This window comes from Hypanus sabinus, chromosome 10 (genome assembly GCF_030144855.1).
Source record: "Hypanus sabinus isolate sHypSab1 chromosome 10, sHypSab1.hap1, whole genome shotgun sequence".
Lineage (NCBI taxonomy): Eukaryota > Metazoa > Chordata > Chondrichthyes > Myliobatiformes > Dasyatidae > Hypanus > Hypanus sabinus.
Genome location: NC_082715.1, coordinates 31,094,841 through 31,121,612, shown reverse-complemented (window position 1 = coordinate 31,121,612; position 26,772 = coordinate 31,094,841). Strand labels below are relative to the sequence as shown.

The 26,772-nt window shown below is 43.6% G+C and overlaps 1 protein-coding gene across 3 annotated transcripts in view; it reads left to right on the top strand.

Annotated features, from left to right (window-relative positions):
- Window positions 1–26,772, top strand: part of LOC132400540 (protein eva-1 homolog A-like) — a 296,591-nt gene that overhangs the window by 199,177 nt on the left and 70,642 nt on the right. The window contains exon 1 of one of the 3 annotated variants that reach the window (XM_059981590.1): window positions 6,532–6,670. The exons of the other annotated variants lie outside the window; for them this stretch is intronic. The gene's annotated coding sequence lies outside the window, so the exon portion shown is untranslated. Of the gene's footprint in view, window positions 1–6,531; window positions 6,671–26,772 lie in introns of those variants that run through there. 3 annotated transcript variants of the gene reach the window in all.

The following is a 26,772-nucleotide window of genomic DNA, read 5'->3' as shown; positions in this document are numbered from 1 at the left end:
GTGAAACTTGGAGGGGGAGGGATGAAGCAAAGAGCTAGGAAGTTGATTGGTGAAAGAGACAGAAGTCCATGGAAGAAAGGAAAAAGGGCGGATGGGTGGGGGTTGGTAGGGTTGAGGGGAGGAGCAGTAGAGGGAGATGAGAAAAGAGGTGATAAGATGAGAAAAGGACAAGGGGATGGGAAATGGTGAGGGAGAGGGGGAGGCATTACTGGAAGTCTGAAAAATCGATGTTCATGCCATCAGTTTGGGAGCTACCCAAGCGGAAAATAAGGTTTTGTTCCTCCAACCTTAGTGCGACTTTATCATGATAATGGAGGAAGCCATGGATGGGCATATTGGAATGGGAATTGTAAGTGGAATTAAGTGGGTGGCCACTTCTCTGGCTGATAGAGCGTAGATGCTCAGCGAAGCAGTCTCCCAATCTACGTTGGGTCTCACCGATATACAGGAGGCCACATTGGGAGCACTGAACACAGTATGTGATCCCAACAGACTCACAGGTGAAGTGCCGCCGCACCTTGCCCGCCCATCGCCTCCCTCTGGTGCTCCTCCCCTCCCCTTGTTCTTTCTTCCACGGCCTTCTGTCTCTTTCACCAGTCAACTTCCCAGCTCTTTGCTTCATCCCTCCCCCTCCAAGTTTCACCTATCTCCTGGTGTTTCACTCCACCTTTCAAATTTTTTTCTCCAGTTCTGTGGAAGGGTTTTGTTGACTACTCCTTTCCATAGATGCTGCCTGGCCTGCTGAGTTCCTCCATCATTTTGCGTGTGTCCCACCCAAACCCATTTCCTAGCTTCTTCCCATAACCTTTCACACCCTGACTTATCAAGAATCTAACATCCTCCCTCCACCTTAAATATACTCAGTAACCTGGCCTCCGGGGACCCCCGTGGCATTGAATTCCTCAGATTCACCCACCCTCTGGCTAAAGAGGTTCCTCCTCACCTCCGTTCTAAATGGACATCTCTCTTTTCTGAGGTTGTGTCCTCTTGTCCTAGACACCCCCACTATAGGATACATCCTCTCCACAACCACTCTATCTGTGCCCTTTGGTCCTAGACTCCCCCACTATAGGATACATCCTCTCCACAACCACTCTATCTGTCCCTCTGGTCCTAGACTCCCCCACTATAGGATACATCCTCTCCACAACCACTCTATCTGTGCCCTTTGGTCCTAGACTCCCCCACTATAGGATACATCCTCTCCACAACCACTCTATCTGTGCCCTTTGGTCCTAGACTCCCCCACTATAGGACACATCCTCTCCACAACCACTCTATCTGTCCCTCTGGTCCTAGACTCCCCCACTATAGGATACATCCTCTCCACAACCACTCTATCTGTGCCCTTTGGTCCTAGACTCCCCCACTATAGGATACATCCTCTCCCCATCCACTCTATCTGTGCCCTTTGGTCCTAGACTCCCCCACTATAGGACACATCCTCTCCACATCCACTCTATCTGTGTCCTCTTGTCCTAGACTCCCCCACTATAGGAAACATCCTCTCCACATCCACTCTATCTGTGTCCTCTTGTTCTAGACTCCCCCACTATAGGAAACATCCTCTCCACATCCACTCTATCTGTGGCCTTTGGTCCTAGACTCCCCCACTATAGGATACATCCTCTCCATATCCACTCTATCTGTGGCCTTTGGTCCTAGACTCCCCCACTATAGGATACATCCTCTCCACATCCACTCTATCTGTTCCCTTTGGTCCTAGACTCCCCCACTATAGGAAACATCCTCTCCACATCCACTCTATCTGTGTCCTCTTGTCCTAGACTCCCCCACTATAGGAAACATCCTCTCCACATCCACTCTATCTGTGTCCTCTTGTCCTAGACTCCCCTACTATAGGAAACATCCTCTCCACATCCACTCTATCTGTGTCCTCTTGTCCTAGACTCCCCCACTATAGGATACATCCTCTCCACAACCACTCTATCTGTGCCCTTTGGTCCTAGACTCCCCCACTATAGGATACATCCTCTCCACAACCACTCTATCTGTGGCCTTTGGTCCTAGACTCCCCCACTATAGGATACATCCTCTCCACAACCACTCTATCTGTGCCCTTTGGTCCTAGACTCCCCCACTATAGAATACATCCTCTCCACAACCACTCTATCTGTGCCCTTTGGTCCTAGACTCCCCCACTATAGGAAACATCCTCTCCACAACCACTCTATCTGTTCCCTTTGGTCCTAGACTCCCCCACTATAGGATACATCCTCTCCACAACCACTCTATCTGTGCCCTTTGGTCCTAGACTCCCCCACTATAGGATACATCCTCTCCCCATCCACTCTATCTGTTCCCTTTGGTCCTAGACTCCCCCACTATAGGACACATCCTCTCCACATCCACTCTATCTGTGTCCTCTTGTCCTAGACTCCCCCACTATAGGAAACATCCTCTCCACATCCACTCTATCTGTGTCCTCTTGTTCTAGACTCCCCCACTATAGGAAACATCCTCTCCACATCCACTCTATCTGTGGCCTTTGGTCCTAGACTCCCCCACTATAGGATACATCCTCTCCATATCCACTCTATCTGTGGCCTTTGGTCCTAGACTCCCCCACTATAGGATACATCCTCTCCACATCCACTCTATCTGTGTCCTCTTGTCCTAGACTCCCCCACTATAGGAAACATCCTCTCCACATCCACTCTATCTGTGTCCTCTTGTCCTAGACTCCCCTACTATAGGAAACATCCTCTCCACAACCACTCTATCTGTGCCCTTTGGTCCTAGACTCCCCCACTATAGGATACATCCTCTCCATATCCACTCTATCTGTGGCCTTTGGTCCTAGACTCCCCCACTATAGGATACATCCTCTCCACAACCACTCTATCTGTGCCCTTTGGTCCTAGACTCCCCCACTATAGGATACATCCTCTCCACAACCACTCTATCTGTCCCTCTGGTCCTAGACTCCCCCACTATAGGATACATCCTCTCCACAACCACTCTATCTGTGCCCTTTGGTCCTAGACTCCCCCACTATAGGATACATCCTCTCCACAACCACTCTATCTGTGCCCTTTGGTCCTAGACTCCCCCACTATAGGATACATCCTCTCCACAACCACTCTATCTGTGCCCTTTGGTCCTAGACTCCCCCACTATAGGATACATCCTCTCCACAACCACTCTATCTGTGCCCTTTGGTCCTAGACTTCCCCACTATAGGAAACATCCTCTCCACAACCACTCTATCTGTTCCCTTTGGTCCTAGACTCCCCCACTATAGGATACATCCTCTCCACAACCACTCTATCTGTGCCCTTTGGTCCTAGACTCCCCCACTATAGGATACATCCTCTCCCCATCCACTCTATCTGTGCCCTTTGGTCCTAGACTCCCCCACTATAGGACACATCCTCTCCACATCCACTCTATCTGTGTCCTCTTGTCCTAGACTCCCCCACTATAGGAAACATCCTCTCCACATCCACTCTATCTGTGTCCTCTTGTCCTAGACTCCCCCACTATAGGAAACATCCTCTCCACATCCACTCTATCTGTGGCCTTTGGTCCTAGACTCCCCCACTATAGGATACATCCTCTCCATATCCACTCTATCTGTGGCCTTTGGTCCTAGACTCCCCCACTATAGGATACATCCTCTCCACATCCACTCTATCTGTTCCCTTTGGTCCTAGACTCCCCCACTATAGGAAACATCCTCTCCACATCCACTCTATCTGTGTCCTCTTGTCCTAGACTCCCCCACTATAGGAAACATCCTCTCCACATCCACTCTATCTGTGTCCTCTTGTCCTAGACTCCCCTACTATAGGAAACATCCTCTCCACAACCACTCTATCTGTGCCCTTTGGTCCTAGACTCCCCCACTATAGGATACATCCTCTCCATATCCACTCTATCTGTGGCCTTTGGTCCTAGACTCCCCCACTATAGGATACATCCTCTCCACAACCACTCTATCTGTGCCCTTTGGTCCTAGACTCCCCCACTATAGGATACATCCTCTCCACAACCACTCTATCTGTGCCCTTTGGTCCTAGACTCCCCCACTATAGGATACATCCTCTCCCCATCCACTCTATCTGTGTCCTCTTGTCCTAGACTCCCCCACTATAGGATACATCCTCTCCATATCCACTCTATCTGTGGCCTTTGGTCCTAGACTCCCCCACTATAGGATACATCCTCTCCACAACCACTCTATCTGTGCCCTTTGGTCCTAGACTCCCCCACTATAGGATACATCCTCTCCACATCCACTCTATCTGTTCCCTTTGGTCCTAGACTCCCCCACTATAGGATACATCCTCTCCACATCCACTCTATCTGTTCCCTTTGGTCCTAGACTCCCCCACTATAGGATACATCCTCTCCACATCCAATCTATCTGTGCCCTTTGGTCCTAGACTCCCCCACTATAGGAAACATCCTCTCCACATCCACTCTATCTGTTCCCTTTGGTCCTAGACTCCCCCACTATAGGATACATCCTCTCCACATCCACTCTATCTGTTCCCTTTGGTCCTAGACTCCCCCACTATAGGATACATCCTCTCCACATCCACTCTATCTGTGCCCTTTGGTCCTAGACTCCCCCACTATAGGATACATCCTCTCCACATCCACTCTATTTAATTACATGATTTTCTTCTGCAGTGTTTTCATACCACATTATTATCTCATTGATCAGTTCTTATTTTGAATGGCATACTCATATGGAGGACATAGATGCTCCACAGTTTTCCTCTACCTGTTTTAAACTGGCTGCAGAATTTGCAGATTCGCAGCTGCATCCCAGATAATCACTGGATCTCAAGTTAAAATTCAATTGTAGTTAAGAACAGGAGCTGTGGAACAAACTGGGGTAACCTACTCACTTGTGAAATGAAAATTCGAATGCACTGCTGATCAAACATTGAGTGCTGTGCATTGGAAGTTAATATGTAATACAGTATATAGTTAGAATAGAGATACAGTGGGAACAGATAAACATTTTGATGTCCGTTTACTTTGGAAGGAGTTCAATGGTTATTATTTGATAATTGCACAGAGCTTTTCATTCTTTATTGTAACCCAGCATTGGTTCTAGCATAATATTTTATCACACAATATGAATGGAAACTGATACCATAAAGGATAATTCACCCAGATAAAGGCAATGAACTTGACTTTGTTTCCATAGATATTCAAAACAAAGCTGCACAACGTTGTAAAATCAGCCACCTCCATCATGGGCACTAGCCTTCCCAGCATCGAGGACACCTTCAAAAGACGACACCCCAGGAATGGGGCATCCTTCCTTAAGGACACCCCCATCTCCCAGGACATGCCTTCTTCTGTCAAAGCTGTGTACCGGGGTGTGGCTGCTGTTGCATGCTAACAGCTACTTGGAGCCACAAGTAGAGCCCAGTGTCCTGTGGGGACCAAAGGAAGATGAGCTGCCCCAGAACAATGTCCCCTCACCAGAAGTGCTCCCCCACCTAGTACATCCCATGAAGCCCATCTGGTGCAGCTAATAGCAGAGTAACTAGAGACGTGATAAACTAAATATTGGTCTCTGTTCATAATTTCTGACTAGAATTCTGCCCTTTTATCCTACTGTTAATCTGCAGTCAGAAAGAGAGCTTTGAATGTGTTTATTCTTGTACGTCAGTGAGCAAAGAGGTCCAAACCATTATCATATTTTTGGCTCCAATGTATCTAGATACATACAATTAACTATTACCCTCAGGGTGCCATTGGAGAACCATGCTCGGAGATTTGACAGTGAACCACAATGTTAAATCCAGCCATGTTTCCTATAAGGAGTGCAAGATGTTAGTTCTCTCATGAATATGGGCTTAGAAATGTTGAGCATGGTTGTTATTAAATGCTTATATGTAATATTTAGGGGGAAGTTTATGTGTGATATTGGAGAAAGCCCTGAAGTATGTACTTCACATAATAGAATCACCGAGAGACTGCCCAACTAGGATGTTCAAACTGAAAGCAGAAGACAACAAACTGTGCAAATACAAAAAGAAGAAATAATATTAATAAACAAGCAACAAATATCGAGAACATGAGATGAAGAGTCCTTAAAAGTGAGTCCATTGGTTGTGGAAACATTTCAATGATTGGGCAAATAAAATTGAGTGAAGTTATCCCCTTTGGTTCCATCTCCATCTACTGTACTTCATTTTGACAAATGTTGCTGTCACATAGTGCTGTTAACTGACCCACTGGTACACGATGGTACTTTTATCCTAACATTTACAGGGTTAACTCAGGAAATAGTAATCTGAAATTAAATCATCTAATACCTTTTCAAGGCAAACTTTAAATGGTTGCATCCTTTTGTATGATAATATATTGCAGTTATAAAATACCAAAACAAGATCCCGTCAGAAGAGCTGGTGTAGATGAACTTATTCATTAACTTACGGTGAAGTTTGCTCCTTTACCAGATGGTTGGTTTTATTGCTTTTTTTAAACGCAATGTAGCCTTCAGCTTTGGACTGGTGGGAACCACAGAAACAAAGTGTTGTTTTTGTATGCAAAGGTTGGTCTTTGTCCTGAGAACACTTTGTTTTGTTTTGATTCTCTTGGAAGAGTCTGTTTCTTTGCATGTAAATGAGGAAAATTGGGACAGCGAAAGCCAACTGCTGGGAATAATGTGACAGCTGAGGTAAGATGGAATGTCAGCCTCTTCCCACTTAGACAGAGAAGCTGGTTTCTGTGGGATACTCCGCTTGTTAATGCAGCTGACACAACAGTTGTCTTACTGATAGGTCTGAGCAGCTTGCATCCTTCTCCCTGAAGCTGTGAAATGAGCAGATAGAGTATATTTGTGTCAGGCAGTGTATGATCAATATAGCAGGAAGGAAATAATTTCTCTGAATGATAAAATAATAAGACAGTACTAAACACATTTTCTTTTCTCCATACTGTCTCCTTGAATGCAGATACTTTCCCTCTGCTGCACTGTTCTACTTAATTCTACATCGTTTTCAAGAGCCCATTTTACAGATGTCGGTATCGCTGATGAGTCTGTCACACATTGCTCAACGACTTACTATTTGGTGCAGCATTATGACTTATGAAGGCACTTCTGGTGGCAGATAACAAAGACCCATGCTACCATGTGACTGAAGTAATTTATAGAGTTGTCAAGCTCCAGGATAGAAAGTTAATTTCCTAAAAGACATCAATGAACTGAAAATGCACTTCCAGGTTCCTCTGGTGGTGTCAGTTATTTCCAGATTTAAGCACGACAGCTCACAGACTCTCAAGCAGTCACAGTCCAATTTGTATTCCTGTTTGATGTTGAGAGTCACAAGTTAACCTTAAAGTTAAATTGATATGTGGTGAACCATTGAACATGAGGGTGAACAGCAGTCTGGAGACAAAGTTCATTACAGACTGTGATTGCACACACATTCTGCTCCGGAGGAATTGGATGCAAATAACAATGGGCAATCTGTAAATGAAGACTGTAGGCAAGATTACAAAGACATTGTCCAGTCTATTCAAAAGCCAAGTGTATTGACAAGGAGCATGGCAGAGTCCAACATTAACCTTGTTTAGAGCTCGGAGCCAATCCAGTTCCATGTGGACACTGGCAATCCCAACCATCACCTGGTATCTCATGTCATCAGCACAGTGCCAAGTGCACCATATATTACAAATAGAACATGGAGGTTCATACAGGATCCATAACTACTGTGACTTTGAGCATGTTGCACCAACCCGATAATTGATTCCAGCATATTACTGGAATTACTAAGGTTGCTGAAATTCATTTGAGATGTCAGTGGATTACAGACTCTGCTGTCCTCTCCCAGAAAGCTATTTGATATCTTATAATGAATGAACATGCTGTTGCCAGTTGGCCAGTCATTGAGATAGCTGCCATTTATGGTAAGAGGCTACAGTTTGACTTCAAGCCTTCTAAAGGTTTCCAGAGACAATTTTCTTGGGGCATCCTTCATACAAAACACTGATATCTTCATTTATATTCAGAAATCTACCATCACCGTGCAAAACCACTAGAATGCACTGCAGAGATTATGAATGATACAAGAGATTCCGTAGAAAAGAAACACAGAAATCTTTGTCGGCACAACATGTAGGCCATTCAGTAATCAGATGGCAGAGGGGAAGAACTGTTTCTGAATCACTGAGTGTGTGCCTTTAGGCTTCTGTACCTCTTTACTGATGGAAACAATGAGAAGAGAGCATGTCCTGGGAGATGGAGCTCCTTAATGATGGATGCTGCCTTTTCGAGGCATCACTCCTTGAAGATGTCTTGGATACTATGGAGGCTAGTGCCTATGATGGAGCTAATTTTACAACTTTCTGCAGCTTATTTTAATCCTGTACAGGACCCCCACCCCCACCCCATTACCAGATACAGCCAGCTAAAATGCTCTCCATGGTAACACCTATAAAAATTTGCATATGTTTTAGGTGTCAAACCAAACCTGCTCAAACTCCTAATGAAATAGAACTACTGTCTTGCCTTCTTTGTGTCTGCCTATATATCTGGGACCAGGTTAGGTCCTCAGAGATATTGACACCCAGGAACTTGAAATTACTCACTCTCTCCACTCTTGATCCCTCTATGAGGACCCGTGTGTGTTCCCTTGTCTTACCCTTTCTGAAGTCCACAGTCAGCTCTTTGGTCTTACTGCCAGTAGGTTTGAGGTGTTGCTGTGACACTACTCAAATAGCTGGTATATTTCACTCCTGTATGCCCTCTTGTCACCATCTGAGATTCGGCCAACAGTGGTTGTATCAATGGCAAGTTTAATGTTGGCATTTGAGCTATGCCTAGCCATGCAGTCATGGGTGTAGAGAGAGTAGAGCAGTGGACTAAACATGCATCCTTGAGGTGTGCCAGTGTTGATTGTCGGCAAGGTGGAGATGTTATTTCCAATCTGCACAATCTGGTCTTCCGGCTAGGAAGTCGATGGTCCAGTTGCAGAGAGAGGTACAGAGGCCCAGGCCCTGTAGCTTTTCAATCAGGACAGTAGAAATAATGGTGTTAAGTGCTGAGCTATAGTCAATAAGCAGCATCCTGACATAGATATTTATATTGTCTGGGAGTTTCAAGGCTGTGTGGAAAGTCAGTGAGATTGTGTCCACCGTCAGCCTGTTCTGCCAGTAGTGATGACATTTATCCAAGGATGAAGCTTGATAGAAAATATTTGGAAATTTGGGCAGGAAAATGACAGATGAATTTAATTTGGGACAAATGTAGGGCAGTGCAATTTGGGAGATCAAATTCAAGAGGAATGTATACAGTAAATGGTAGGATCTTCAGAGAGATCTCAAGGGGCAAGTCCATAGCTCTATGAAAGTGGTAACATAAGTGTATGGGGTGGTAAAGAAAGTTTAAGGCATGCTTGCCTTCATTGGTCAGGGCAGTAAGTGTAACAATTGAGAAATCATGTTTCAGCTCTATAAACCTTTCCTGAGCCCATTTTTGGAATATTGTATAAAGATCTGGTCACCACATTATAGGAAGAATGTGAAGGCTTTGAAAATGCTGCAGAAGATATTCGCCAGTCAGGTACATGAACAGAGAGGGGGTGGATGATACGAACTTTGTATAGTTGGATATGATTAAATTAGATTGACATCACGATTGATGCAGTCATTGTGGGCTAAAAGAGATATTCTATGCTGCACAGTCTGTGTTTCTATATTCTATGTAAAACTAGTAGCACCTGTGCTTCAGTGGACAGGGTGGTTCTGACTCAGCTGTGTAGTTTTGGCTGTGCGTGGAGCACACGGCAATGCTTCAAGTTGCGTGTTGTCCAAAAAGGCCATTGCTGCTGGGAAAACTGAAAATGTTCATTACCAATTGAAACTGAAGGTCCTTTGCTGAACAGAACTCCAAGGGAAAAGAAAAATAGCTGAAGGTTCTTCCACAAAATGTTTTCCTCTGTGGTAAATTTGAAAATATAAACTGACCTCACAAATCTTTCAATTTAACTTGTAAAATGATCTGTTTTTTTTAAACTTCTTTTCTATGTGATTTTTCATTGTCCATAGACTGGATGTGTAAAGCCGTAAACAAGATTATCAGTTATATAATTGCGACCTGCTACAATCAATGTACTTCAGATGATTAATTATTGATTTAAAAGCTTATTTCCTGTCTTTACATACACTGAATCATTTGACATGAGCTTATTGACTTCAGGTCAACATCAACATGAAGAGAGGCTCACAATTTTTAACCTGCAATGGGAAATTTTATTATCTAGTCAAAAAGAACATTAAAACTTCCTGATATATGAACTGAAATGTCTGTAGCTCAGTTCATGCATGCATTGCTGGCCTGTAACTGAGCCATTAGGAATGGGAGAATAATAAACTGAATTTCTGGATTTGATTGAAAATCATTTAACTGGCGTGCCAGACAGGAGTGCTGCAATTGTTGACTGAAAATATGGTAAAGCTGTCAAGTTTCAACTTCTGATAACCTCTAGCAATTCAAACTGCAGAATGGATGTGCATAGACACCAGATAAGCATGAGTTTGGGCTTGACTGTGGAATATGGCATCACTAAATAGAAGGAACTGTGATGTTCGTTGATAGACAAGACTATTCAACTGCCCATTGTATATCTTTTTAAATTTCAGTTAATTTCGATATGCACTTCTGGAGCTGTGTATTGTAAGAGTTAAACTGAGGTGAAGGATGCAGGTGTTTGTTTTCACCCGACTGGAGCAATTTTAGATATATTCAGCTCTTGGAGTAGACAAGAAGCATCATATGGGCTGCCACAACACATTAGTGTGATGTTTTGCACCATTATTTTTTTTAAATTGATGTTAACCAGAATCAAGAGTTCTGGTGGGAACTTATTCACTCTCTGACTTTGAAAGTGGAGGGCAGCCTATTATAAGATTTGTAAGGTAAGATTAGATTTATTTATTACTTGTACATTGGAACATCAAAGTAGACAGTGAAATGTATCATTTGCATCATTGATTTTTTTGTGATGTGCTGGGGAGCAACCTGCAAAAGTTGCTTCAGGCACCAACATAGCATGCTCACAGCTCACAAAGTCTTTTGGTGTTTCCATACCAGACTGTTATGCAACCAGTCAATGTACTCTCCACCACACATCTGCAGAAGTTTGTCAAAGTGTTAGATGTCATGCTGAATCATTGCAAACTCCTGAGGATGTAGAGGTCTGCAGTATGCCATTGGAATAGAACCCCAATCAGCCATCACAGGTGCTGTAATGTGATTGCACTAACCACTATTCTAGGTGAAGAAATTGTGGCAGGTATGCTTGATTCATCATGCCTTTACTAGTTTTATTTCACTGAGCTCATCGCTGCTTCATTGCAGTAAAGGACGGAGAGAGACTTGTTTCGGACAAAGTTTGGTTAGTGAAGTAGCCACCAAAAATAATTGAATGTGTAAAATAATTAAACATGATCCATTGTCACTAAATTCCAAGGAAATAAAGAATATAATTAGACGTGACACAGAACCATGAGGTGTTGCTACTCATTCTGTAAACCTCAAAGCAGAACTCCAGTTTGTCAAAGGGTCTCTCATTGTTACTGACACCCATAATTCACCTTCACTTGTTCCTGCACTTCAGGCGGAAGATTGAAAGAGTTTCTGTTCTGCTGCCACACAAAGGGCTTCATTATGTTTTAAAGTCGGGGGGGGGGGGGGGAGATTGGTAAAACTCAACTGGCAGTAAACACTTGAGGAGTTTATTTTCACAAGCGTCTTGACTTTCCGGAAATGTGGGATGAAATGTTATTTAAAAGTTTGACCAATAGTACATTGTGCATTTGTATGTGTGTGTATGTGTAGGTGGGGAAATTCTTTGGTTGCCAATCTAATTAGTTCCCACTAGACAGATGCTGCTTGAAGTCACAATATGGCATAAAACTCTGAACATTGTGAACTCAACCCTGAAATCATAGATTTCTTAACCTTCACAGATCAAAGACTTGCTACTTTGCATTACTGAGTCACTTAATGTTCCTTCACAATGGTTGAAGTAAAGTTTCTCTTATGAGTCATGATGTTTTACTGAAACTCCTTCCTTCTCATGTTTCCAAGAAAGAATGGGGGCGTGTGTCCTTTAGATCCAGTACTTTATTGAAGTGGGATCACTTACATGTGAACTGTAGCTGGACGTGGAATCCAAGAAATTCTTTCTACTGACAATACAAGATGCAGTTACTAGAATGTTTCTGAGCAATAACTTTGAATTTCATTCACAGATTTGCAGCTACATATTACTTTTGTTTATTTATTGAGATACCGCGTGGAATAGGCCCTCCGAGCCAGGCCACTGTGATATCACAATTTAATCCTAGTCTAATTACGGGACCAATTACAACGACCAATTAACTTACCAACTGGTACGTATTTGGGAAGGAACCAAAGCACCCGGAGGGAACCCATGCAATCACGGGGAGAATGTACAAACTCCTTACAGGCAGCAGTGGGAATTGAACCCGGGTTGCTGGGTCTGTAAAACGTTGCACTATCGTGCTGCCCTATATACTGGATTCAGTTTTATTCATCCTGGTTCACGGTTCAAAGTTCAAAGTAAGTTTATTATCAAAGTACATGTATCTCACCATGTACAACCCTGAGATTCATGAGTGGGATGCGGTGGGGCAGGTGGTTGTGCAACATCTCAGTCAGACATTCATCATTCCAGTCCTGGGGAGGGGGCAGGCAGGGTATTTAAATTTCAAACTTTGATTACGTTAAGTGGAGTAAGGCATGAATTCTTTTGCTGCCAGTTATGATCATAATGCCCAATGCTGGAACCGTCAGTAGGACTGTATGTAGTCTGAAGAGCCCAAGAAGGTAAATTTTTGCTATTTTAGGGAAGACTAGGCGAAGCAGGTATGCTCTCAGTGTTACACAAAGAAACCTTATGTCTCCCTGTAGCACACAAAAGTGCTGGTGGAACTCAGCAGGACAGGTAGCATCTGTGGAGAGGAATGAAGTATTGATTTTTTGAGCTGAGACCTTTCATCAGCATTTCTCTGTATTGGTTCCCTCCTCACTCTGACTTTGATCATCTCCTGATCTCTCATACACTACCCTTTCTGTCCACCTTACCCAAGCTGCCAAAATCCTGAGCATAAACAGAAGAGATTCTGCAGATCAAAGTTCAAATTTCAAAGTAAAACTTATATTCAGATACAAACATGTCACTGCATACAACCCTGAGATTCTTTTTCCTGTGGGCATACTCAGCAAATCTATAGAATAGTAACTGTAAACAGGATCAATTAAAGAGTGAGTGCATAAAAGACAACAAACTGTGCAAATGCAAATATAAATAATAATAATAAATAACGAGAGCACGAAATAACAAGATAAAGAGTTCTTAAAGTGAGATAATTGGTTATGTGAACGTCTCAATAGATGGGTGTAGTTGTTCTATTTTGTTCAAAAGCCTAATGGTTGTGGGTGGGGTACTAACTGTTCTTTAACCTGGTCATGCGAGTCCTGAGGCTGTTATACCTTTGACTTGATGGCAGCAGTAAGAAAAGAGAATGGCCTGGGTGGTGGGGATCTTTGATGATGGATGCTGCTTGGCTTTGACAGCGTTTCATGGTAGATGTGCTCAATGGTTGAGAGGGCTTTACCTGTGATGTAGTGGGCCAAATCCATATAACATATAACAATCACAGCATGAAAACAGGCCATCTTGGCCCTTCTAGTCTGTGCTGAACGTTTACTCTCACCTCGTCCCACCAACCTGCACTCAGCCCATAACGCTCCATTCTTTTCCTATCCATTTACGTATCCAATTTTTTAAAAATGACAATATCGAACCTGCCTCTACCACTTCTACTGGAAGCTCATTCCACACAGATACCACTCTCTTGAGTAAAGAAGTTTCCCATCCTTTGTCCCCTAACTCTCAACTCATGTCCTCTTGTTTGAATCTCCCCTACTCTCAATGGAAAAAGCCTATCCATGTCAACTCCATCTATCTCTCTTATAATTCTAAATACCTCTATCAAGTCCCCCCTCAACCTTCTATGCTCCAAAGAATAAAGACCTAACTTGTTCAACCTTTCTCTGTAATTTAGGTGCTGAAACCCAGGTAATATTCTAGTATATATCCTCTGTACTCTCTCTATTTTGTTGACATCTTTCCTATAATTCGATGCCAGAACTGTACACAATACTCCAAATTTGGCCTCACCAATGCCTTGTACAATTTTAACATTACATCCCAACTCCAGTACTAAATGCTGTGATTTATAAAGGCCAGCATACCAAAAGCTTTCTTCATCACCCTATCCACATGAGATTCCACCTTCAGGGAACTATACACCATTATTCCTAGATCACTCTGTTCTACTGCATTCTTCAATGCCCTACCATTTACCATGTATGTCCTATTTGGATTATTCCTACCAAAATGTAGCACCTCACACTTATCAGTATTAAAATCCATCTGCCATCTTTCAGCCCACTCTTCTAACTGGCCTAAATCTCTCTGCAAGCTTTGAAAACCTACTTCATTATCCACAATGCCACCTATCTTAGTATCAGCTGCATACTTACTAATCCAATTTACCACCCCATCATCCAGATCATTAATGTATATGACAAACAACTTTGGACCCAGTCCAGATCCCTGAGGCACACCACTAGTCACCGGCCTCCAACCTGACAAACAGTTATCCAGCACTACTCTCAGGCATCTCCCATCCAGCCACTGTTGAATCCATTTTACTACTTCAATATTAATACCTAACGATTGAACCTTCCTAACTAACCTTCCTCACAGAACCTTGTCAAAGGCCTTACTGAAGTCCATATAGACAACATCCACTGCTTTACCCTCATCAACTTTCCTTGTAACGTCTTCAAAAAATTCAGTAAGATTTGTCAAACATGACCTTCCACGCACAAATTCATGTTGACTGTTCCTAATCAGACCCTGTCTATCCAGGTAATTATATATACCATCTGTAAGAATACTTTCCATTAATTTACCCACCACTGACGTCAAACTGACAGGCTGATAATTGCTAGGTTTACTACTACCTTTTGTCGGATTTTCAGCTCAAAGGGCATTGGTATTCCCATACCAGGCCGTAATGTGGCCAGTCGATGCATTTCCCGCTATACATCTATAGAAGCTTGTCAAGGTTTTTGATGATGTGCTGAATCTCCACCGGCTTTTAAGGAAGTAGAGGCACTGATGTGCTTTCTTTGCAATTACATTTAGATGCTGTGTCCTCTGAAATAGTATCATCTAGGAATTTAAAGTTACCGACCCTTTCTACCTCTGATCCTCCGATGACTACTGGCTCATGAACCTCTGGTTTCCCTCTCCTGAAGTCTATCACTTTCTAGGTTATGACACCACTCAGCCAAATTTTCAATCTCCCTCATGTGTGCTGATTCAAGATAACATTTGATCCAGTGCACAACAGTGGTGTCATCAGCAAACGTGAATATGGTGTTGGAGCTGCGCTTAGGTGTAAAGTGTGTAGAGCTGGGGACCGAGGACACATCCCTGTGTTACACCTGTATTGATGGAGATTGTGGAGGAGATTTTTTTGCCAATCTGAACTAACTGGGGACTGCAAGTGAGGAAATCCAGGGTCCAATTGCAAAAGGGGTATTGAGACCCAGGTCTTGGAGTTTACTGATTAGTTTTGAGGGGATGATGGTATTAAATGCTGAGCTGTAATCGATAAAGAGCATCCTGATGTATGCATCTTTGCTGTCCAGATGTTCCAGAGTTGTGTGCAGAGCCAAGGAGATGGCATCTGCTGTGGATCTGTTGCTATGGCAAGCAAATTAGAGCAGATCCAAGTCATCATTCAGACAGGAGCTAATATGTTTCAACACCAGCCTCTCAAAACACTTCTTCACTGTGGATGTAAGTGCCACTGGGTGATAGTCAATGAGGCAGGTTACCGTGCTCTTCATGGGCACTGGTATGATTGAAACCTGCTTGAAGCAGTTGGGTACCATGCACTGCCAAAGTGAGAGGTTGAAGATATCCTCTCACTTTTCAATGACACAAAGGTTGGGGGTGTTGTCGATAGTGTGGAGGGCTGTCAGAGGTGACAGTGGGACATCAATAGGATGCAAAACTGGGCTGAGAAGTCGCAGATGGACTTCAACCTAGATAAGTGTGAGGTGGTTCATTTTGGTAGGTATTAATGGTAAGATTCTTGGCAATGTGGAGGATCAGAGGGATCTTAGGGTCCAAGTCCATAGGACACTCAAAGCTACTGCGCAGGTTGACTGTGTGGTTAAGAAGGCATACGGTGCATTGGCCTTCATCAACAGTGGGATTGAGTTCAAGAGCTGAGAGGTAATGTTACAGCTGTATAGGACCCTGGTCAGATCCCACCTGCAGTACTGTGCTCAGTTCTGGTCACCTCACTACAGGAAGGATGTGGAAACTATAGAAAGGGTGCAGAGGAGATTTACAAGGATGTTGCCTGGACTGGGGAGCATGGGGAGAGGTGACCAAATAGAGCTGTATAAGATGATGAGAGGCATTGATCGTGTGGATAGTCAGAAGCTTTTTCCCAGGGCTGAAGTGGCTGACATGAGAGGGCACAGTTTTAAGGTGCTTGGAAGCAGATACAGAGGAGATGTCAGGGGTTAGTTTTTTACGCAGAGATTGGTGAGTGCTTGGAATGGTCTGCTGGCGATGGTGGTGGAGGCAGATACAATAGGGTCTTTTGAGACTCCTGGATAGGTACATGGAGCTTAGAAAAATAGAGGGCTATTTGTAACCCTAGGTAATTGCTATAGTAAACACATGTTCAGCACAGCATTGTGGGCTGAAGAGCCTGTATTGTGCTGTAGGTTTTCTATGTTTCTATGTTACTATATCCGTGAACACATCAGCCGGTTGGTCAGCACAAGTCTTTAGTTCTTGGCCAGGTCCTGTATCTTTCTGGACTGGATGCTTTCCTTGGATTCACTCCCTTGAAGGCAGCCCGCACGTCATTTTCAGATAACTGGGAGACATCGGGGTGTACAATGGTGTCTCCCTTTTCTTGTGGTCAAAGTGAGCATAGAAGACGTTGAGATCTTCTGAAAGTAAAGCTCTGCTGTCCCCCATGTGGCTAGATTTCACTTTGTAGGAGGTTATGGCATTCAAACTGTGCCACAGTTGTCGAGCATCCCTCGTTGATTCCAGTCTAGTCCGGAATCTTTACTATGCCTGTGAGGTGGCTTTTTGGAGATCATACCCGCACCTCTTGTTGCATTCTTGTTCTCCAGATTTGAATGCCTCTGATCTGGTCATCCCTTAGAAAATTCCAGGTTTCATGGTTCATCCAGGGCTTCTGATTAGGGAAAACTCTGAATGATTTTGTTGTGACACACTCATCTACAGCTGTTTTAATCATCTGTCACAACTCTGGTGTAGTCATTCAGATACTCAGATGAGTGCTTGAACACGGACCAGTGATTCAAGGCAATCCTGTAACCGTTCCTCAGCCTCCTGCACTCCATGTAGATAGGCTCAATGGATGGGAGGGCTTTTTCTGTGACAGACGACAGTATCCTCTACTTTGTGTTGGTGTTTTCATTCATGGGAATTGCTGTTTCCATACCAGGCAGTGATGCAGTCAGTCAATATTCTCTCCACCACACATCTCTAGAAGATTGCCAAAGAGTTAGATGTCATGCCGAATCTTTGCAAACTTTTTCTTCTTGGATTTCCTCTGAGTGCTCTGGTTTTTCTCCCATGTCCCAAAGACGTTAAGTTAATTGGCCACTGTAAATAGAACCGAGCGTGTTAAGTGAGAGGTAGGATCTGTGGGGAACTGAAGAAAATGTGGGATATTAGTGTAAAATAAGTGGTTGATAGACTGTGAGACTCGATGGCTGAAGGCCGTGTTTCCGTAATATATCTATAATGAGATGTAAGTGAACTGTTTTTTACTCCTGAGGCCATTGGTATTGATTATACGCTAATGGAACCATTCTTGTGGCCATGGGTCATTCCTTGGGCTCACTGGAAGCCCATCTATGCCTTTCTAGGCCAAAGTACCTGTCCCCACTGCTTCTCTTTACATTGGTACTGTACAAGGTTGTCATTTGGACTGTATACATATACTGTATATATGTAACCCTCCCCCCCCCCTCAAGTTTTAAAATAACCACTCAAGCTGTGATTTTGCTGACAGACCTACATGAACCCCTGTCATTTGCTGACTAGCCTGCAGGAAGAAACATCCATAGCTGACGTGGAGAGGTTGTCGGTGAGTGCTGGTGTTTGTTGGGCCAACGGAGTGGTGCAGCCATTCAGTGCTGTCTCAAAGCTGCTCTCCGACTGGGACAGCGACTGTGGCCCATTCTGAGTATAAACTCAGTGGTGTTTGCCAGCCTGTGAGCGTGTTACCGTCGAGCAGGGATTCCCAACCTGGGGTTCGCAGACCCCTTGTTTAATGGTATTGGTCCATTGGGAACCCCTGACATAGACAAAGCTCTGGGCTGTGGACAGCTGTGTGGGCAAACAGAGAGGGAAGACGTAATGGAAGTGAGCTGGGCAGTCTATCAATATGGGTAGTAGTTACTGTCAGTTCCAGCAATGACCTCGATTCACAATGTCACCATGGAGCCACAGTGTTTGCCCCCATCAACTCCAGCCCCCAGACGCAGTCTCTCCACACTGAACTGCGAGCAAATCATTGCTCGATTTGCACCAACTTCCTGGCAAAGCAGTGTGCAGCTATAGGAAGGGCGAGAGTTTGAACCCCCAGTCTCACACTCACACTCTGTCTCTCTCTCTCTCTCAGCAACACACACAAAATACTGGAGGAACTCAGCAGTCCAGGCAGCATCTATGGAAAAGAGTATTGTCGACATTTCTTTTCCATAGTATGTTGCTTGGATTTCCATCATCTGCAGATTTTCTCTTGTTTGTGATTGGACTCCCTCTCCCTCTCCCTCTCTCCCACCCCCCTCTCTTCCTCTCTCTGTCTCTCTCTCCCCCTCACCCTTCCCACTCTCTCTCTCACTCCCAACCTCCCCCACCGCTCTCACCCTGCTTCTCTCTCACAGCCTCTCTCTCCCACTGTCTCTCTCTCTCACTCCCTGTGGTGAACTACATATACCTCTCTGGACACGCCCCCTGCTGACTGCTCCTGTGGCTCCTCCCACAGACCCCGGTATAAAGGCGATTGAGGCCTGAGCCCGGCCTCTCAGTCTCCAGGATGTAGTATGGTGGTTACCCACTGCTTGTTCCTTCTTCCAGTCAATAAAAGCCGATATCTCGCCTTTACGTCTCAGAGAGAGTTATTGATGGTGCATCACTCCCACCCTGTCTCCCTCTCCCTCTCATCATGCCAGTTTACAGTATAAAGAGAGGAATCCTATTTTATTCTTTTGGTTCTTTTGACGTTTGACAATTCCGTCTGATGCTGGATCACATTATTGTGCCAAAATCACAGAGGTATGTCTACTGAAATGATCAATTCCACAGGAGATTACTGAGGGCAAAATCACGTGAAATGCAATTTGAAATTTGCTCTCTGCAGGTGGTAATTCTCTAACATCTAGGGTTGGGTGTGAATGGGCAGTGACTGTTTGTCCACCAAGTCATCAAGTCCCACTTTAAGGCTGGGACCTGAGCATTTAAATCCCATATGGGTTGGCAACAGTTAGAATGAACCCCAGCTTTATGGCAGTAAAGTGAAATGGTGACTGAATCTTTTCAGGTACCATTTTACACTTGCTGATGCAGATTGTATACTACAAGAACTTCAGAGCTAGTGTCTCAGTTTGATTTCTGAGGATATTAGAGCTTCCAGTCATGGTTTCAGTTAGAAAAGCTGATTAGCTGAACACCATACTTCATGCATTCTTAATTCTGAAGCATCAGTTTCTTATTCAGTCAGTTATCCTCTGATAATTTAATCATAATCAGGTCAGACCTGTACAATTATGACTAGTGTTTGCTGTCAATGCAATACCCACATTTGTATTGTATCGTAAGTGCAATTATATTTGTAGATGTGCTGAAAATGCATTGGTATAATGTACTGTATATGACAAAAAAGCATAAAAGTTCTTTTGAATATATTTGTACATTCATCCTAAATTGAGGCAATTTAGAAATTACTGTATTCATTATTTTAATAAGCAATCAGATTTTCAGCTTATCCTCATAAAATTATCTTTAAAAATGAATTTCATTATAGACAGTGCCAGGATTACATAAATCACAGAGTAATGTCTATAAACCGATTTCTCTGAAAGTCAGAAACATCCATTTTCTATATTTATCCATATAATATCACCCGACATATACTTGTTATAATTGTTTCTCTTCCTTGAATAATCACCCTTACACTGCCCATAATTAAACTAATGGGATATACACTGTATTCGGTAATTAATGAATACCACAAAACGTGAAACAAAAACTTTAGATGTCGCTATGAGTCTGCTGCGGAAGTTAAAGTCCCAAGTCTGTTAGTTGGCGTCCACTGGAGGCAGAGGGCCTGGACGTGGCCTGTCCTGGTGTTGGAGGACCGTTTGTGTGTGAAGGTGCGTGCGTGTGTGTGTGTGTGCACACGCGCTGTTGTTTTTATACTGGTGTTATAGGTGTTTGTGTTGTGAACGTGGTGAACATGCTATGTTGGTACTGTAATTTACGACAACACTTGCAAGCTCCTCCCAGTATACCTTAGGTCGCATTGTTTGTTAATGCAAATTATACATTTCACTGTTTGATTTTATGTACATGGGTTAAGTAAATGAGTCTGAATCTAAATTTTTAAAATATATTTTATTTGGAGATAACGATATGGAATAGGACCTTCCGATCTTTCAAGCTGCACCACCCTGCAACCCCTAACTTAACCCGAGCCTAATCACAGGACCATTTACCAATTAACCTATTAACCTGTATGCCTTTCAGACAGGGAGGACTTACAGACATCAGAAATGAACTCCGAGTTCTGACGCTCCATGCTGTGATAGCGTCATGCTACCTGCTACACCACCATGGCACTCTGGGTGATTTACCACAGGATTAATGTTATTAATAAAGCAATACTGAGATATAGAGAACTGATGACGAGAACATGGAGCAAAAAAAAAGGCTCCTGACTCCTAGATCTGTCAGAGTAGCTGCAATGGATTTCGTTAAACTCCAATCTGATTCCTATTAAAGATCTTGGAATGAGTCATTATAATTATATTACCATAATAAAAATAATAATGTTCACAGGAACCAATAACAACATTGGCATAACTTTGGTATCCTACAAATAATAAATGAGTACCATATATCCTTCACACTCAATCTCGATGTCTTGGAAGACATCAGTCTAGCCAGGAATATAAAAGGGGATAGCAAAAGCTTTTTTAGCTATGTGAAGAGAAAGAAGATAGTTAAGAACAATGTTGGCCCCTTGAAGAATGAATTGGGAGAAATTGTTATGGGAAACAGGGAAATGGCAACAGAATTTAATGCATACTTTAGATCTGTCTTCACCAGGGAGGACACAAGCAATCTCCCAGATGTATGGATGGGCCAGGGTCATAAGATATCAGAGGAGTTGAGACAGATTGACATTAGGAAAGAAACTGTGATGAGTAGACTGGTAGGACTGAAGGCTAATAAATCCCCGGGTCCAGATGGTCTGCATCCGAGGGTTCTAAAAGAGGTGGCTCAGGAAATTGCGGATGCATTGGTAATCATTTTCCAATGTTCCTTAGATTCAGGATCAGTTCCTGAAGATTGGAGAGTGGCTAATGTTGTCCCACTTTTCAAGAAGGGAGGGAAGGAGAAAACGGAGAACTATCGCCCTGTTAGCCTAACGTCAGTCGTGGGGAAGATGCTTCATTATTAAGGACGAAATAGTGGCACATCTAGATGGCAGAAATAGGATTAGGCCGAGCCAGCATGGATTTACCAAGGGCAAATCATGCTTGACTAATCTGTTGGAGTTTTTTGAGGGTGTAACAAGGATGTTAGACGAGGGTAAGCCAGCGGATGTTGTGTACCTAGATTTTCAGAAGGCATTTGATAAGGTGCCACATAGGAGATTGGTGAGTAAAATCAGAGCTCATGGCATTGGGGGCAGGGTTTCAACATGGATAGAAAACTGGTTGGCAGATAGAAAGCAAAGGGTAGCAGTGAATGGGTGTTTCTCAGACTGGCTGGAGGTGACTAGTGTGGGACCACAGCTCTTTACGATTTATGTCAACGATTTAGATGAGGGCATTGAAAACTATATCAGCAAGTTTGCTGACGATACTAAACTGGGTGGCAGTGTGACATGCGAAGAGGACGTTAGGAGAATACAGGGAGACTTGGATAGGCTGAGTGAGTGGGCAGATACTTGGCAGATGTCATTCAATGTGAATAAATGTGAAGTTATCCACTTTGGAAGCTGGAACAAGAGGGCAGAGTATTGTCTGAACGGTGTCGAGTTAGGTAAGGGAGAAATGCAAAGAGACCTAGGAGTCCTAGTTCACCAGTCAATGAAGGTGAATGAGCAAGTGCAACAGGCAGTGAAGAGGGCAAATGGAATGTTGGCCTTTGTTACAAGGGGAATTGAATACAAGAGCAAGGATGTTCTTTTGCATTTGTACAGGGCCCTGGTGAGACCACACCTGGAATATTGTGTACAGTTTTGGTCTCCAGGTTTAAGGAAGGACATTCTGGCAATTGAGGAAGTGCAGCGTAGATTCACTAGGTTGGTTCCTGGGATGGCAGGGCTGTCTTACGCAGAGAGATTGGAGAGATTGGGCTTGTACACGCTGGAATTGAGGAGATTGAGAGGGGATCTGATTGAAACGTTTAAGATAATTAAAGGATTTGATAGGATTGAGGCAGGAAATATGTTCCAGATGTTGGGAGAGTCCAGTACCAGAGGGCATGGATTGAGAATAAGAGGTCAGTTATTTAAAACAGAGTTGAGGAAGAGCTTCTTCTCCCAGAGAGTTGTGGAGGTGTGGAATGCACTGCCTCGGAAGACGGTGGAGGCCAATTCTCTGGATGCTTTCAAGAAGGAGCTGGATAGATATCTGATGGATAGGGGAATCAAGGGATATGGGGACAAGGCAGAGACTGGGTGTTGATAGTGAATGATCAGCCATGATCTCAGAATGGCGGTGCAGACTCGAGGGGCCGAATGGTCTACTTCTGCACCTATTGCCTATTGTCTATTGTTTAACTATGTATTGAACTTATCTGCATTTGGAGGGGCACGGACTCGATTAGGATAGTCAGCAAGGATTTGTGCATTGGAAGTCGTGTCTCATGAATGAATTGGTTTTTTTTTGAAAAGGTGACAAGTGCAAAGCAATAGATGTTGTCTACCTGAACTTTAGCAAGGCTTTTGACGAGATCCTGCATGATGGACTGGTCCAAAAGGAGAAACTTAATGGAGTCTTCATTGAGCTAGCAAGTTGAGTACAAAATTGGCGTCGTGGAAGGTGTCAGAGGGTGGTAGTGCAATGTTTTTTATTTGGATTGAAGACCTGTGACTAATGATTGCCACAAGGGTTGGTTCTGTGTTTCCTGGAGTTTGACATATCTGGATTTGGATGTGATTGTAGGTGGCATGTAGGTTGTGGGTGACATCAAACTAGTGGCATGGTAGACAGTGAAGTAGGTTACAATGGAATTTAGATCAACTGGGGAAGTGGGTAAGGAACCACTGGAGTAATGTACCTTGGCAAGTTATACCAGGGCAGAACTAATGGAATAAATGGCAAGGTCCTGCTAGATTGTTGTCAAACAGAGAGACTTAGAGGCCCAAGTAGATAGTTTCCTCTGGGTCTCTGATATATGATATTAATTGTTTATATGTAGGATATTCTTCCATCAGTTCTGACAGATTGGCAACAATTTGATTTTTGAAGTTCAATATCCAGGATCATCAATGTGTACAACTGCTTCATTGAGCATCCATGATGTTGAGTGATAGGCTTGCCTAGGCTAAGGATTATTTGCACCAAACTCAGCTTTTCTTCTGGGCCCCACCCTATCTAAGATCCTGGCATGTTTGCTATGGATAGAATTGCCCTTTTTGCCAAACTTGAGCCTTGTATGACTCTCCTCCAGTTAAGGCTGCACTCTAGTCAATGTATTGTTGGAATATTCCTTGACCTCAAAGAAAATAATGCCAAGAGATAGGACTTCAACATTCTTTGGTATGTCAGTTCAACACTGTATGTAGCGCTTAGTGATCTGAAAAAACCCCTGAGGAAAACACCAGTTTAAAAAATACTGCTAGGATGGTTTTCAGCCAAGGCTATGCAGCAACATTTCAACTCTGCTCTCAAATGCATCTCTCCCATTTCCCGCACATCTGCCCTCACCCCATCCGCCCACCACCCCACTCGGGATAGGGTTCCCCTTGTCCTCACCTACCACCCCACCAGCCTCTGGGTCCAACGTATAATTCTCCATAACTTCCACCACCTCCAACGGGATCCCACTACCAAGCACATCTTCCCTTCCCCCACCTTTCTGCTTTCCGCAGGGATCGCTCCCTACGCAACTCCCTTGACCACTCGTCCCCCCCTCATCCCTTCCCACCGATCTCCCTCCTGGCACTTATCCTTGTAAGCGGAACAATTGCTACACCTGCCCTTACACTTCCTCCCTCACCACCATTCAGGGACCCAGACAATCCTTCCAGGTGAGGTGACACTTCACCTGTGAGTCGGCTGTGTGGTATACTGCGTCCGGTGCCCCTGGTGATGGCTTTTATATATTGGTGAGACCCGACGCAGACTGGGAGACCGTTTCGCTGAACACCTAAACTCGGTCCACCAAAGAAAGCAGGATCTCGCAGTGGTCACACATTTTAATTCCACGTCCTATTCCCATTCTGATATGTCGATCCATGGCCTCCTCTACTGTCAAGATGAAGCCACATTCAGGTTGGAGGAACAACACCTTATGTACCGGCTGGGTAGCCTCCAATCTGATGGCATGAACATTGACTTCTCTAACTTCCATTAATGCCCCATTAATCCTCCCCTTCTTACCCCATCCCTGATATATTTAGCTTTTTTTCTCCCCTTTTTTTTCTCTCTCTCTGCCCATCACTCTGCCTGTTCTCCATCTCCCTCTGGTGCTCCCCTCCCCCTTTCTTTCTCCCTAGACCTCCCGTCCCATGATCCTTTCCCTTCTCCAGCTCTGTATCACTTTTGCCAATCACCTTTCCAGCTCTTAGCTTCATCCCACCCCCTCCGGTCTTCTCCTATCATTTCGCATTTTCCCCTCCCCCTCCTACTTTCAAATCTCTTACTACCTTTCCATTCAGTTAGTCCTGACGAAGGGTCTCGGCCCGAAACGTCGACAGCACTTCTCCCTATAGATGCTGCCTGACCTGCTGCGTTCCACCAGCATTTTGTGTGTGCTGCAGCAACATTTTACTACCTTGGTTCCTGATGGCAACTGCCAGCAGAAATAGCAGTTGCAGTGTTTTTGCTGCATTGAACTCTGGAAAGCCACACAGATCTTTTCAGTGGGCAAGGAAAAACCTGGGAGGAACACAGCATTATCAGTAACCAAGCAACCCTATCCACTACAGATCAAGTGCCCATGAAAAATTGTGCATTGTTTCAAGAACATCATCACGCATTCTTCTATACACTAATGAGTGCAGGCCACACCTGCTCTCATCTTATACTGAAGTGAATAATGTAGGTGTTCTAATAGCAATGCTTGAGGACAGTATTCCCTCAATGCAGCATGGTCATGCAGTAAATGAAATGCTCCCACGCACATAGCATTTGTTAATGTCCAGCTGGAGTTTTCTTTTATATAAGGTTAATACAATTTTGAAATTTTTATCTTAATATAATTGTGAAATACCCTGCAATTAATTGTATTAATGAATATAATCCATAAATTTTCTAAATAATAATCATACCACATCCTCTACTATGAAACACTTTAGAGCTTCATTGTATTTACATTGTCAATGTTTCAAGTTACAACACTATTACAAATTGCAAGAGTAAACACAGAATGGAAGCTGGTAGTTCATTGTCAATAAACTGCCAGCCTGCTGAATGCTGACACCTTAGTACGCATATCACAAAATAACATTTAGAGTGCTGCATAGCTTTCAGGCTGTGCAAACATGTCCTGCTTGGAGCAATGGTTGGTCCGTGCAGCTGTAAAATATGTTAGAAGGAATGTGGCTTTTGGACAAAAACGCAGCACAGAAAATGAAGCTGGCAAACCATTAATACCACAAGAGAGGATTTTTAATTTGTGTCCCTTTACTGACTTGCTGTGGTACTTGTTCTCATTTTATGGTGATTTTTAAATGCAGGCCATATGTTGCACCTTTAACAACTATTTCCCACCAGTAACAACAGAAATGACTGCAATGCATAAAATGGCATCATTGGGTGCATATGAAATATCAGGAAAAGATCAGAAAAACAAAGGTAAAATGCCCCAGAGGTGTCCGGCCCAATCAATCTGGAATTGTCAATAGTTACAACGTTTTGGCCTGATGGACTTCATCTTTGTATTTTACAATAAATAGCTGGTGAATTAGCTAAAGCTTTGCTTTTAATTTTCTAATACCCCCTACACATAGGCAAGATTCCATTCAATTAGACTACTGCAAATATAATTTGTTTATTCAAAACAGGAGGGAGACAAAGTAAGAAATTACAGGCAATACTCTTTTCCATCGATGCTGCCTGACCTGCTGAGTTCCTCCAGCATTTTGGGTGTGTTGTTTGGATTTCCAGCACCTGCAGATTTTCTCTTGTTTTAAACTAAAGGGCAGTTA